General features: G+C 40.1%; 1 non-coding gene across 1 annotated transcript; it reads left to right on the forward strand.

Annotated features, from left to right (window-relative positions):
* The first annotated feature begins 10,625 nt into the window (after positions 1-10,625).
* On the forward strand, positions 10,626-10,833 carry LOC115519645. The gene has a single exon (XR_003970621.1). It is a non-coding gene; the product is annotated as a small nucleolar RNA U3 (small nucleolar RNA).
* Positions 10,834-11,062: the final 229 nt, after the last annotated feature.

Raw genomic sequence — 11,062 nt, forward strand, 5'->3', positions numbered from 1 at the left:
TTATGTCTCCCATGTAATTTCTTCTTCTTTTTAAAACATATTCATTTAGCTAGTATTTTGTCTATTTTGTTGATTTTTTTAAGAGTAGGTAGGAGTTGGATTTAATTTAATAGACTCTTTTCTGTTCCCTACGTAATTAATCTTCATTATGCTTATTTTGCCTTATTTTTGTTTGAATTTTTTTTAAGTTGGGAATTTAATTTATTTAATTTTTATCTATCTTTCTATTGCTATGGAGTGAGAATCAGCATTTTTTGGTAAAGGTCTTATAAATATTATAAATTGTAGGTTTTGTGAGCTATATAATCTCTGTCACAACTATCCAACTCTGTAGTTGTAGTGAAAAGCAGCCATAAGATATGCATAAATAAATAAACTTGGCTGTTGTTGCAAGTCATACAAAACAGGCATTGAGCTAGACCTGCCCCGGGGACTTTAGTTTTCTGACCCGTGATATAGATGTTTAAGACTGAATTTTCTCCTGATCATTACTTTAAATATATCCCACAGATTCTACTATGTATTGTTTTTTCTTTTTTCAGAGATTTTGTTACTTTTGGTTGTATTTCCTCTTCCACCCAAGAGTTATTTAAGAGAAGGTTTTTTTTTTTTTATTTCCATGTGCAATTTCTTTTAATTTCAAGTTGTTTTGCATTGTGATCAGAGTGTTGTTGTAATTGATTCTGATACGGAAATTACTGATGCTTGGTTTGTGATCTCTTATATGGTTTATTTTTGTGAATATTCCACATGCATTTGAATTTTTTTTAAATGTTTATTTACTCTTGAGACAGAGACAGAGCGTGAACAGGGGAGGGTCAGAGAGAGACACACGTACAGAATCTGAAACAGGTTCCAGGCTCTGAACTGTCAGCACAGAGCCCGACGCGGGGCTTAAACTCACAAACCATCAGATCATGACCTGAGCCGAAGTTGGATGCTTAACCGACTGAGCCATCCAGGTGCTCCATTCCACATGCATTTGAGAAGAAAACATATTCCTGTGTGGTGTTTGATATATCCCTATAAATTCTATGTTGTGGATTATGTTATTTAGATTTTCTCTGGTCCAAGTTTTAAATTTTGATTTGCCTTGAACCAAAAATAATGTGTTAAAGTCTCTTGGTTTTAATGTTTCTATTTCATCTTGTGCCTTTTGTGATTTGTGTTCACTAAATGCTTACTGTATTATTTGGGGCATAGCTATAACTTTTATTTCCTCATTGTGAATTATGGCTTCTAGCATTTTAAAATGCCCTTTTTTTTTTGTTCTCATGTAATGTTTTTTGGTTTGAATTTTACTTTGATAACAGAAACACAAACCTGCTTCCTTATTGTTCCCATTTGCCTAGTATGTCTTTGCCTTGGCCTTAATGGTCCACACTTTTCAGTTACCATTTTAAGTGTGCGTCTTGTACACAGCAGAGAGTTGGGTTTGCTCTATGAGCCAACTGGAAAATCTTTTCCTTTAGTACATAAGTGAAGCCTGTTCATATTTATTGTTATGATTAATATGTCGCTTTTATAATAGTATTTTATGATTGCTGTGTCTAGTGTATTGTATTTACTGCACCTCTTTCTGTATTTATTGAGTCTTCCTTTCTTTGTTTAACATTTCTTTTGATATCGAGGGAGTTTTGTCTTATGTTTTATTCATGTATACCCATTCATGTATACCCTTTATAATGCCTTTAATCACCTTATTTCCTACTTAATATTTCTCTCTGCTGTTTGTGAAATGTAAATGGTATTCTTTGCCTGCTGTCTCTTACATTTACACCAGTCAATGCTCTTATTCCACTTTTTCCTCTCTAGTTTCTCCTTCTGTTTATTAGTTGCATTCCTTCTATTTTGTCAGAATAGATGATGTTTACATACTATTTTCCCTCACGTACCTAAACCTACACTGAACCCTGCATTAGTTCTGCACTTAAGTATATTAAGTGCTCATCTTTTCTCCTTTTGGGGAAACTTCCCAGTCATGTTTATTCTCCAGTAAGCTCATCTTATAGAAGCCACATGAAGAGCTCATGGTTACACTGTAACTTGAGTTCCTTCTGATTCAAAGTTGTGTCTTTTTATAGGCTTGATACTTGAAGGAGTGTTTGGTTAGATATAACATCTGTGGCTCACACTTTTAGATTTTTTGAAATGCTGCTGCACTGCAGCCTTGCTTTTGAAAAGTCTGGCACCAGTGTATTTTTTTTATTTTTATAATTTAATGTTTTTGTCCAGGAATCCTGATGATTTTGTTTTTGTTTTTAGAGACTAATGGTTTTACTAAGATACTTTTGAGAATTTATTGTTCTGGGTCCATTTTCCCAGGTACACAAGGGGGCCTTTCAGTATGTAAATTTAGTTGCGTTTTGAAAGCTTTGTTAGATTACAGTTTTAAATATTACTGCTGTTAGATTGCTTTTCTTTTCTTCTGAAACTCTAGTTGTATGCACGCTGGGCCTTCTAGATTGCCTTCTGTTTCATTTACCATCTCTTTAATCATTTTTATTTCTTCACCTCATTTTATTTTCTTCATTGTTTTTCTTCCTTTCTTCAATGGGCCTTATTAAATTTTCATGTGAATTTATTATCCTTGAGCACTTTGTAATTTATTCTTTTTTTAAAAAAATGGTTTGGGGGATTCTGGGAAGATGGCGGCGTAGGAGGACGCTGGGCTCACCGCGCGTCCTGCTGATCACTTAGATTCCACCTACACCTGCCTAAATAACCCAGAAAACCACCAGAGGATTAGCAGAACAGAGTCACCAGACCCTAGTGCAGACAAGAGGCCCACGGAAGAGGGTAGGAAGGGCGGCGAGGCAGTGCGCGCTCCACGGACTGGCGGGAGGGAGCCGGGGTGGAGGGGCGACTCGCCGGCCAAGCAGAGCCCCCGAGTCCGGCTTGCAAAAGCGGAGGGGCCTGACAGACTGTGTTCCGACAGCAAGCGCGACTTAGCGTCTGGGAGGTCATAAGTTAACAGCTCTGCTCGGAAAGCGGGAAGGCTGGAGGACAAAGGGAGGGTGAGCTGCGGAGCCCCCGGACGACAGAGCTCAGTTTGGCGGGGAACAAAGGCGCTCGCCAGCGCCATCTCCCCCGCCCATCCCCCAGCCAAAATCCCAAAGGGAACCGGTTCCGGCCAGGGAAATTGCTCGCTCCGCGCAAACACCCAACTCTGTGCTTCTGCGGAGCCAAACCTCCGGCAGCGGATCTGACTCCCTCCGGCTGCCACAGGGCCCCTCCTGAAGTGGATCACCTAAGCAGAACCGAGCTAAGCCTGCCCCCCCTGCCGCCGTGCACCTTGCCTTCCCACCCCAGCTAATACGCCAGATCCCCAGCATCACAAGCCTGGCAGTGTGCAAGTAGCCCAGACGGGCCACGCCACCCCACAGTGAATCCCGCCCCTAGGAGAGGGGAAGAGAAGGCAGACACCAGTCTGACTGTGGCCCCAGCGGTGGGCTGGGGGCAGACAGGACTGACTGCGGCCCCGCCCACCAACTCCAGTTATACACCACAGCACAGGGGAAGTGCCCTGCAGGCCCTCACCACACCAGGGACTATCCAAAATGACCAAGCGGAAGAATTCCCCTCAGAAGAATCTCCAGGAAATAACAACAGCTAATGAGCTGATCAAAAAGGATTTAAATAATATAACAGAAAGTGAATTTAGAATAATAGTCATAAAATTAATCGCTGGGCTGGAAAACAGCATACAGGACAGCAGAGAATCTCTTGCTACAGAGATCAAGGGACTAAGGAACAGTCACGAGGAGCTGAAAAACGCTTTAAATGAAATGCAAAACAAAATGCAAACCACCACGGCTCGGATGGAAGAGGCAGAGGAGAGAATAGGTGAACTAGAAGATAAAGTTATGGAAAAAGAGGAAGCTGAGAAAAAGAGAGATAAAAAAATCCAGGAGTATGAGGGGAAAATTAGAGAACTAAGTGATACACTAAAAAGAAATAATATACGCATAATTGGTATCCCAGAGGAGGAAGAGAGAGGGAAAGGTGCTGAAGGGGTACTTGAAGAAATCATAGCTGAGAACTTCCCTGAACTGGGGAAGGAAAAAGGCATTGAAATCCAAGAGGCACAGAGAACTCCCTTCAGACGTAACTTGAATCGATCTTCTGCACGACATATCATAGTGAAACTGGCAAAATACAAGGATAAAGAGAAAATTCTGAAAGCAGCAAGGGGTAAACGTGCCCTCACATATAAAGGGAGACCTATAAGACTCGTGACTGATCTCTCTTTTGAAACTTGGCAGGCCAGAAAGAATTGGCACGAGATTTTCAGTGTGCTAGACAGAAAAAATATGCAGCCGAGAATCCTTTATCCAGCAAGTCTGTCATTTAGAATAGAAGGAGAGATAAAGGTCTTCCCAAACAAACAAAAACTGAAGGAATTTGTCACCACTAAACCAGCCCTACAAGAGATCCTAAGGGGGACCCTGTGAGACAAAGTACCAGAGACATCACTACAAGCATAAAACATACAGACATCACAATGATTCTAAACCTGTATCTTTCTATAATAACACTGAATGTAAACGGATTAAATGCGCCAACCAAAAGACATAGGGTATCAGAATGGATAAAAAAACAAGACCCATCTATTTGCTGTCTACAAGAGACTCATTTTAGACCTGAGGACACCTTTAGATTCAGAGTGAGGGGATGGAGAACTATTTATCATGCTACTGGAAGCCAAAAGAAAGCTGGAGTAGCCATACTTATATCAGACAAACTAGACTTTAAATTAAAGGCTGTAACAAGAGATGAAGAAGGACATTATATAATAGTAACAGGGTCTATCCATCAGGAAGAGCTAACAATTATAAATGTCTATGCGCCGAATACCGGAGCCCCCAAATATATAAAACAATTACTCATAAACAGAAGCAACCTTATTGATAAGAATGTGGTAATTGCAGGGGACTTTAACACCCACTTACAGAAATGGATAGATCATCTAGACACACGGTCAATAAAGAAACAAGGGCCCTGAATGAGACATTGGATCAGATGGACTTGACAGATATATTTAGAACTCTGCATCCCAAAGCAACAGAATATAATTTCTTCTCGAGTGCACATGGAACATTCTCCAAGATAGATCATATACTGGGTCACAAAACAGCCCTTCATAAGTTTACAAGAATTGAAATTATACCATGCATACTTTCAGACCACAATGCTATGAAGCTTGAAATCAACCACAGGAAAAAGTCTGGAAAACCCCCAAAAGCATGGAGGTTAAAGAACACCCTACTAACGAATGAGTGGGTCAACCAGGCAATTAGAGAAGAAATCAAAAAATATATGGAAACAAACGAAAATGAAAATACAACAATCCAAACGCTTTGGGATGCAGCGAAGGCAGTCCTGAGAGGAAAATACATTGCAATCCAGGCCTATCTCAAGAAACAAGAAAAATCCCAAATACAAAATCTAACAGCACACCTAAAGGAACTAGAAGCAGAACAGCAAAGGCAGCCTAAACCCAGCAGAAGAAGAGAAATAATAAAGATCAGAGCAGAAATAAACAATATAGAATCTAAAAAAACTGTAGAGCAGATCAACGAAACCAAGAGTTGGTTTTTTGAAAAAATAAACAAAATTGACAAACCTCTAGCCAGGCTTCTCAAAAAGAAAAGGGAGATGACCCAAATAGATAAAATCATGAATGAAAATGGAATTATTACAACCAATCCCTCAGAGATACAAACAATTATCAGGGAATACTATGAAAAATTATATGCCAACAAATTGGACAACCTGGAAGAAATGGACAAATTCCTAAACACCCACACTCTTCCAAAACTCAATCAGGAGGAAATAGAAAGCTTGAACAGACCCATAACCAGTGAAGAAATTGAATCGGTTATCAAAAATCTCCCAACAAATAAGAGTCCAGGACCAGATGGCTTCCCAGGGGAGTTCTACCAGACGTTTAAAGCAGAGATAATACCTATCCTTCTCAAGCTATTCCAAGAAATAGAAAGGGAAGGAAAACTTCCAGACTCATTCTATGAAGCCAGTATTACTTTGATTCCTAAACCAGACAGAGACCCAGTAAACAAAGAGAACTACAGGCCAATATCCCTGATGAATATGGATGCAAAAATTCTCAATAAGATACTAGCAAATCGAATTCAACAGCATATACAAAGAATTATTCACCATGATCAAGTGGGATTCATTCCTGGGATGCAGGGCTGGTTCAACATTCGCAAATCAATCAACGTGATCCATCACATTAACAAAAAAAAAGAGAAGAACCATATGATCCTGTCAATCGATGCAGAAAAGGCCTTTGACAAAATCCAGCACCCTTTCTTAATAAAAACCCTTGAGAAAGTCGGGATAGAAGGAACATACTTAAAGATCATAAAAGCCATTTATGAAAAGCCCACAGCTAACATCATCCTCAACGGGGAAAAACTGAGAGCTTTTTCCCTGAGATCAGGAACACGACAGGGATGCCCACTCTCACCGCTGTTGTTTAACATAGTGCTGGAAGTTCTAGCATCAGCAATCAGACAACAAAAGGAAATCAAAGGCATCCAAATTGGCAAAGATGAAGTCAAGCTTTCGCTTTTTGCAGATGACATGATATTATACATGGAAAATCCGACAGACTCCACCAAAAGTCTGCTAGAACTGATACATGAATTCAGCAAAGTTGCAGGATACAAAATCAATGTACAGAAATCAGTTGCATTCTTATACACTAACAAGGAAGCAACAGAAAGACAAATAAAGAAAATGATCCCATTCACAATTGCACCAAGAAGCATAAAATACCTAGGAATAAATCTAACCAAAGATGTAAAGGATCTGTATGCTGAAAACTATAGAAAGCTTATGAAGGTAATTGAAGAAGATTTAAAGAAATGGAAAGACATTCCCTGCTCATGGATTGGAAAAATAAATATTGTCAAAATGTCAATACTACCCAAAGCTATCTACACATTCAATGCAATCCCAATCAAAATTGCACCAGCATTCTTCTCGAAACTAGAACAAGCAATCCTAAAATTCATATGGAACCACAAAAGGCCCCGAATAGCCAAAGGAATTTTGAAGAAGAAGACCAAAGCAGGAGGCATCACAATCCCAGACTTTAGCCTCTACTACAAAGCTGTCATCATCAAGACAGCATGGTATTGGCACAAAAACAGACACACAGACCAATGGAATAGAATAGAAACCCCAGAACTAGACCCACAAACGTATGGCCAACTCATCTTTGACAAAGCAGGAAAGAACATCCAATGGAAAAAAGACAGCCTCTTTAACAAATGGTGCTGGGAGAACTGGACAGCAACATGCAGAAGGTTGAAACTAGACCACTTTCTCACACCATTTACAAAAATAAACCCAAAATGGATAAAGGACCTAAATGTGAGACAGGAAACCATCAAAACCTTAGAGGAGAAAGCAGGAAAAGACCTCTCTGACCTCAGCCGTAGCAATCTCTTACTCGACACATCCCCAAAGGCAAGGGAATTAAAAGCAAAAGTGAATTACTGGGACCTTATGAAGATAAAAAGCTTCTGCACAGCAAAGGAAACAACCAACAAAACTAAAAGGCAACCAACGGAATGGGAAAAGATATTTGCAAATGACATATCGGACAAAGGGCTAGTATCCAAAATCTATAAAGAGCTCACCAAACTCCACACCCGAAAAACAAATAACCCAGTGAAGAAATGGGCAGAAAACATGAATAGACACTTCTCTAAAGAAGACATCCAGATGGCCAACAGGCACATGAAAAGATGTTCAGCGTCGCTCCTTATCAGGGAAATACAAATCAAAACCACACTCAGGTATCACCTCACGCCAGTCAGAGTGGCCAAAATGAACAAATCAGGAGACTATAGATGCTGGAGAGGATGTGGAGAAACGGGAACCCTCTTGCACTGTTGGTGGGAATGCAAATTGGTGCTGCCGCTCTGGAAAGCAGTGTGGAGGTTCCTCAGAAAATTAAAAATAGACCTACCCTATGACCCAGCAATAGCACTGCTAGGAATTTACCCAAGGGATACAGGAGTACTGATGCATAGGGGCACTTGTACCCCAATGTTCAGATGAATGGTTAAAGAAATTGTGGTTTATATACACAATGGAATACTACGTGGCAATGAGAAAAAATGAAATATGGCCTTTTGTAGCAACGTGGATGGAACTGGAGAGTGTGATGCTAAGTGAAATAAGCCATACAGAGAAAGACAGATACCATATGGTTTCACTCTTATGTGGATCCTGAGAAACTTAACGGGAACCCATGGGGGAGGGGAAGGAAAAAAAAAAAAAAAAGGACGTTAGAGTGGGAGAGAGCCAAAGCATAAGAGACTGTTAAAAACTGAGAACAAACTGAGGGTTGATGGGGGGTGGGAGGGAGGAGAGGGTGGGTGATGGGTATTGAGGAGGGCACCTTTTGGGATGAGCACTGGGTGTTGTATGGAAACCAATTTGTCAATAAATTTCATATATATAAAAAAAATAAATGGGCAAAAAAAAAAAAGAAAAAAAAATGGTTTATCTCTTTGTTAAATTCCTTTTTTGAGCTAACTAAGCTCTTGTTTTCCTTCTGTGAGTATTTTGTTGTTGTTATTTGGGAAACCATTTCTGTTTTTAATTTTTAAATTTTTGATCCTTATTTTTTTAAAAAATACCTTTAAATTCTCATTTAAGGACTTAAAATTCAGATTCAAGTGTTGTGTTGCAGTTTTCTCCAGTTGTGTGTACGTGTGTGTGTGTGTGTGTGTGTGTCTGTGTGTGTATTTGAGGAGAATTTTCTCGACTGAAATCTTTGATTCACAGTTTGTATTTTTTTCTTTCAATAGCTATGTATGAAATTTTACTTTTCTCTATTTCTGAACATCCAATGGACAAGATGACTGAATTAAAAGTTACTTCTTTCGGTGTATCAAAATCTTATTAAAGGATACTATTGTCACATGTGGCTTTATACGCCTTTCTGTTGCTCTGATGTTTTGGGGGTAAGTCGTGAAGAAATTGACATTCAGGCAATCACTGTTATCCTCCATACATGAAATTTTACCTATACAGGTGTTTCCAAATTGAAACTATATTAGAAAATACATAGCTAAGTCTCCATATGTACTGTCCTAGTGAGACAAGCCTCCCAGGTTTACATTCTTCTGAAAATTTCCATTTCTTTGTAGCATGCCAATATCGTTTTATTCTCCTAGGAATGCATCTTTCTCTGAAAAGGTTAGTATGTTTCAAGAAAATTCTTTTAAATGTGTATTTATTTTTGAGAGAGAGGGAGAGAGAGAGCCAGTGGGGGAGGGGCGGAGAAAGAGGGAGCCAGAGGATCTGAAGTGGGTTCTGTGCTGACAGCAGAGAGCCTGACACAGGGCTCGAATTCACGAACCGCAAGATCATGACCTGAGCAGAAGCTGGATGCTTAAGAAACTGAGCCACCCAGGGGCCCCTCAAGAAATATTTTTTATAAATTGATAACAGAAATAATGTTAGACTGCTTTTCTTTTCTTCTGAAACTCTAGTTGTATGCACGCTGGGCCTTCTTAGATGTTGGTCTCCCTCTACTCAATCTTGTGGTCATGCTGCTAAATCTGGTCTGTTTATGGTTTAATTGAGTAGCTTTCCAGCTTTTCCTTTCTTCCCTTTGGTGTGAAGCTTATGTTGACTCTAACTTTAGGGAAATTTAGTCTGTGTAGGGGCCTGAAAGTTTGGATACATACCCAGAAATTATGGGGCTCTTTCAATTATTTGAAGGGATTAGGAAATGACCACCACTAGGAAGTGAAACACTGGAGTTGTTTCATAGAAAAATGTCAGAAAGATTTTCTTCGATGTACTGTATCAATGGGGTACTGATTCTCAGGAGCCCACCAACTTCCCAAGAAGTAAAACCAGGCAGCCTGCTCCGGAGAGTCCAGATGGACAACTCTACAAGACATTGTATCCAGAGGGTGCTGTCAGTCTGGACTCTGCGAGTGCTCACCAACAGTGTTCGCTGATCCTTTGTATGGCTTGTGATAGGGGTGCCTGAGTGGCCCAGTCGGTTGAGCGTCCGACTTCGGCTTCGATCGTGATCTCGCGGTTTGCGGGTTCCAGCCTCACGTCGGGCTCTGTGCTGACGGCTCAGAGCCTGGAGCCTGCTTCGGATTCTGTGTCTCCTGCTCTTTCTGCCCCTCCCCCATTCATGCTCTGTCTATCAAAAGTTAAAAAAATGTATATGGCCTGTCATGGATATTAAAAAAAAAGAATCACGTGTCACATTTTTTATTAATTAGTAGAAAATATCTGTTGAGCACATACCATGTGCCATGGACCATGCTAGCCCTGGGAAGATAGTAGTGAATAAGACAGCCAACGTTCTTGTCCTCATGGAGCCTACATTCTACAGGGAGAGAAAGAAGATACACAGACAAACATTTAAATACCAAATATTATTTCTCACAGTGAAGTGCTATGAAGGAAAAAATAATAGTGTGATATGACAGAGAATCTGAATTAGGGGATACATGTTGGGAGTGTTACAGGAGTCTTTTGTGAGAGGTGACACTTAAGATTAGACTTGAAAAACCATAGAAAGCCAATCATATGGAGAACCAGGAGAGGAGTATTAGAAAAAAAGCAGGGATCATTTCTATAGTTTGTTACTAGAGAAGTTTCTCTGAATGTAGAGTGCCTGAAACCATGGGGGGGGGGGTGCAGTGTTCTCTCCTGAGCGTGAAGTTGGCTGTAGGTGTTGTTCCTGCCACCGTCTATTGCCATTGATGATTGTTGTTGTCCTCCGTGGGAATAAGAGGGAGAGGATGCAGTCTGGGTGGAAAAGAAAGAAAGAAAGGAACAACAAACTGAGTTTGGTTTGAGATGAGGCCAGAGAAATAGGGGGGAACCAGACCGTTTATAATGGGAAAGTTGGACATTCACACTCTAATGCAAGGTCTCTGCAAAGTATCTGATGGGCACGTGATCTAAACTGATTCCTGTTTTTAAATTTTTTTTTTTCAACGTTTATTTATTTTTGGGACAGAGAGAGACAGAGCATGAACGGGGG

This window comes from Lynx canadensis, chromosome B4, assembly GCF_007474595.2.
Source record: "Lynx canadensis isolate LIC74 chromosome B4, mLynCan4.pri.v2, whole genome shotgun sequence".
Taxonomy (NCBI): domain Eukaryota; kingdom Metazoa; phylum Chordata; class Mammalia; order Carnivora; family Felidae; genus Lynx; species Lynx canadensis.